The sequence below is a fragment of the Mus caroli genome, chromosome 14, assembly GCF_900094665.2.
Source record: "Mus caroli chromosome 14, CAROLI_EIJ_v1.1, whole genome shotgun sequence".
Lineage (NCBI taxonomy): Eukaryota > Metazoa > Chordata > Mammalia > Rodentia > Muridae > Mus > Mus caroli.
In genome coordinates this window covers 29,717,833-29,721,523 of record NC_034583.1, presented here as the reverse complement: position 1 = coordinate 29,721,523, position 3,691 = coordinate 29,717,833, and the positions used below count along the sequence as shown (strand labels likewise).

The 3,691-nt window shown below is 40.0% G+C and overlaps 1 non-coding gene across 1 annotated transcript; it reads right to left on the bottom strand.

Moving 5' to 3' along the window:
• Positions 1 to 1,895: 1,895 nt before the first annotated feature.
• LOC115029273 lies at positions 1,896 to 1,960 on the bottom strand. Its single transcript, XR_003834851.1, has one exon. It is a non-coding gene; the product is annotated as a U7 small nuclear RNA (small nuclear RNA).
• Positions 1,961 to 3,691: the final 1,731 nt, after the last annotated feature.

The following is a 3,691-nucleotide window of genomic DNA, read 5'->3' as shown; positions in this document are numbered from 1 at the left end:
CCAGCTGAAAACAACAGTTTAAATTCTGTTATTATTACTACTGAGAAAAGCAATTTACTGAAATTTAAACTAATTAGAAAAATCCCAGAGTTACAGCAGGCTATGTTCTGAATTTTGTTATGCTGCATTTCCACACTATGCTTCTTCATTCCATCACTATTTCTTAGATATCATTTCCTGCCTGACTACCTAGCAACACTGACATAGCTCAAGCACATTTCTGTGTGTCTACAAGAAGTCTAGCATTGCATCATGAGCTCGGCATTGGCTTCACATATCCATCACACCATTTTTATGAAGAAGTCCTTTCTCATATAAGGAAGCAGAGTCTCATAAAGCCCTAAACACTGGGCCACAGAGAAAGACTGAAAAAAACAGAAGAGAATGTAAGCATGTGACAACCTTGAAACCCTGAGGCAGGCTAATTCTACATGGCATCTGGTCGCCACAGTGCAAATATTACACACTCTAATTTCTTCACACTAGCAATGATTAAAAACATAAGCAATAACTTGTTATGATACCCATTTGTCATTATATTTACTGTCTGTATATTCTTAAGGACTTCATTTTGTTCTTTAAAGTTTTAAAAATTAAAATAAAAAGTACAGAAGTGGATGCTCACAATCATCCATTGGATGGAGCACAAGGTCCCGAATGAAGGATCTAGAGAAAATACACAAGGAGCTGAAGGGGTCTGAAGCCTCATAGGAGGAACATCAATATGAACTAACCAGTACCCCCAGAGCTCCTTGGAACTTAACCACCAATCAAAGAAAACACATGTTGGAACTTGTGGTTCTAGCTGTATATGTAGCAGAGGATGATCTAGTCTGTCATCAATGGGAGGAGAGGCTCTAGGTCTTGTCAAGTTTCTATGCCCAAGTATAGGGGAATGTCATGACTGGGAATGGGAGTGGGTAGGTTGGGGAGCAGGGGGGAGGGTTAGGGGTTTTTCAGAGGGGAAACTAGGAATGAGGATAACATTTGAAGTATAAATAAAGAAAATATTTAATTAACCCTGATACACTATGAGTGGGAATATAAAGTAGGTCAGTGCTACAAATACCTATAGGGTAGTTACTCAAAGAGCTAAAATAGATGGATAAATGATGCATTGGTGGATGGATGGATGATACATACATATATACATACATACATACATACATACATACATACATACATAGAGAGATACATAGGGAGATACATAGAGAGATAAATAGATAGATGATAGATAGATAGATAGGTAGATAGATAGATAGATAGATAGATAGATAGATAGATAGATAGATAGATAGATCTACCATATGATTGAGTAATACTACTACTGAGAATATCCCCAAAGGAATTTAAAGCTTTTGTGCTTATATGTCCATCTTTAGATGAAAGAATAATAGTTATACCCACAGTAGTCTTTCACTCATCAGTAGAGAATTAAATTCTGCCTTCTGCTGAAAAACAGATGAAACAAGATCATAATATTGTGAAAATTAAGCCAAAATTAGATAAATACTGTGTTTTCTCTCATCCATGTAATAAAGTTTGTAGATTATGTGTACATATAGCATATCAAGGACAAGCCTTGGGTAAGGATAATGCCCTGAGGAAGGGTAATTTGAGAGCAGTGGAAGAAACAACTTGAAGTCAGTGATGGGTTGCAAGCTGACAGCTCTGTAGTCTGCTTGAGATGGCTCTCTAGACAACTCTCTTCTCCAGACAGTTCTCTGCTGGAGATAACTCTTTGCTCAAGATAGCTCTCTGTTTGAGACAGATCTCTGCTCAAGATAGCTCTCTGCTCAAGATAACTCTCTAGATAAATCTTGAGTTTTCCAACTAAAATATGAAAATTTGCTAGAAAAAAATTCTAAGAGATGTAATAATTCTCTAGATAATTCTTGGATTTTCTGACAAAAGTCAGAAAACCTGGTAGAAAAATTCTAAGAGAGCCATGTTAGCTCTTCAAGTAGCTCTCTCTTGCAGACTAAAACCAAATCTTTAACTATAATACATGGGTGCAGGTAGTTACATGGCAGGAAGAGAGAGAGAGAGAGAGAGAGAGAGAGAGAGAGAGAGAGAGAGAGAGAAAGTGCAGAAAGAGGGAGAGAGAAATGTGGGAACGGATGTGTCCAGCAATGAAGAGGAGAGGAAGAGAGACAAGGGAACATGATGTAGAAGAAAATATGAGCAAAGTACAATACCATATGCACACACTCAAAAAATATGAGAAAAACACTTATTATCCTGATTAAAAAGTCAATAAAACAAGGAGGGAGAGGGGAAAGGAGGGCAGCATCAGGTGTGGGAAGAGAAAGGGAGAAGTACAGAGGGTCAGGAAATTGAACAGAGATATATAGCAGTGGGGAGTGGGGAACTGGGGGTAGCCACTAGAAAGTCCCAGATGCCAGGAACACAAGAGTTTCTCCTAGGACCTAACAGGGATGACATTAGCAGAAATACCAAACAAAAGGGAGATAGAGCCTCCTGTAGAGACCATACCCAATGGACAGGCATGGCCTCAGGATAAGGAATGGGGCCACCCACCCATCTCAAAAATATTAATCCAGAATTGCTCCTGTCAAAAGGAAATGCAGGGACAAAGAATGGAATAGAGACTGAAGCAAAGGCCATCCAGAGGCTGCCCCACATAGGGATCCATCACATCCGAAGACACCAAACCTATTGTTGATACCAAGTTCTTGCTGACAGAAGCCTAGTATAGCTATCCCATAAGAGGCTGTGCCAGAGCCTGACCAATGCAGATACAGATGCACACAGCCAACCATCACACTGTGTGGGCACCTCAATGAAGGAGCTTCCCACAGGAAGAACAACAATATTACCCAAACAGACCCCCTAAAACTCTCAGGGACTAAACCACCAACCAAAGAGTACACATGGAGGGACGCATGGCTCTAGCTGCATATGTAGCAGAGGACCTTATCTAGAATCAAAGGGAGAGGAGCTCCCTTAGTCCTGTGGAGGCAGTGTAAGGGACTACTAAGGCACTGAGGCAGGAGGAAGTAGGTGGGTGGAGGAGCACCCTTATAGAAGCAGGAGGGACATGGGAATGGACAGGTGGGTTAACTGGGAAGGGGCATTACATTTGAAATGTAAATAAATAAAATAACCAATAAAATAAAAAAATTAGAAAAAGAACAAAACAAACCAATATATTTAGTTTTTCTCCAATTTCTTCCATCAGTATTCTGTATATATATGCAGCAGGTTAAGTCCTAACTATGCTAGACTTGCCCTAGTCCTTGTAATTATGCTGTAGAATATTGCTTAGTTCCAAATTCTTCCACTTCCTTTAGCCCCAGAATACTATACCACTAAACACTCTTGAATATAATTGGTGAAAGATGCATCACTAGGGTGAAAGGCACTCTGTTATATTTTCTTTGACCATTCCAAAGTCTGGAACATTCCAGAACAATAATGGAAAAGGAAACATGTTCTGATTTAGGAGCCTTGGAAGCATCTCAAGCCTGGAGTGAGCTCCTCCCATGCTCATGACTCTTGGAACTTGAAGGAACTTGCAAGTGAAAACAATTTACCTACCTATTGTAGGTAGGTGCTGTTGTCTAGGGCAACTGTGAAACAGTGCCACAGAACAATGGTTAAGCCTGAAGTGAGGCAGTAGCTATAGTGATCTCAGCTGCAGTGAGCTGCTGAGAATGGTTCATCCTTA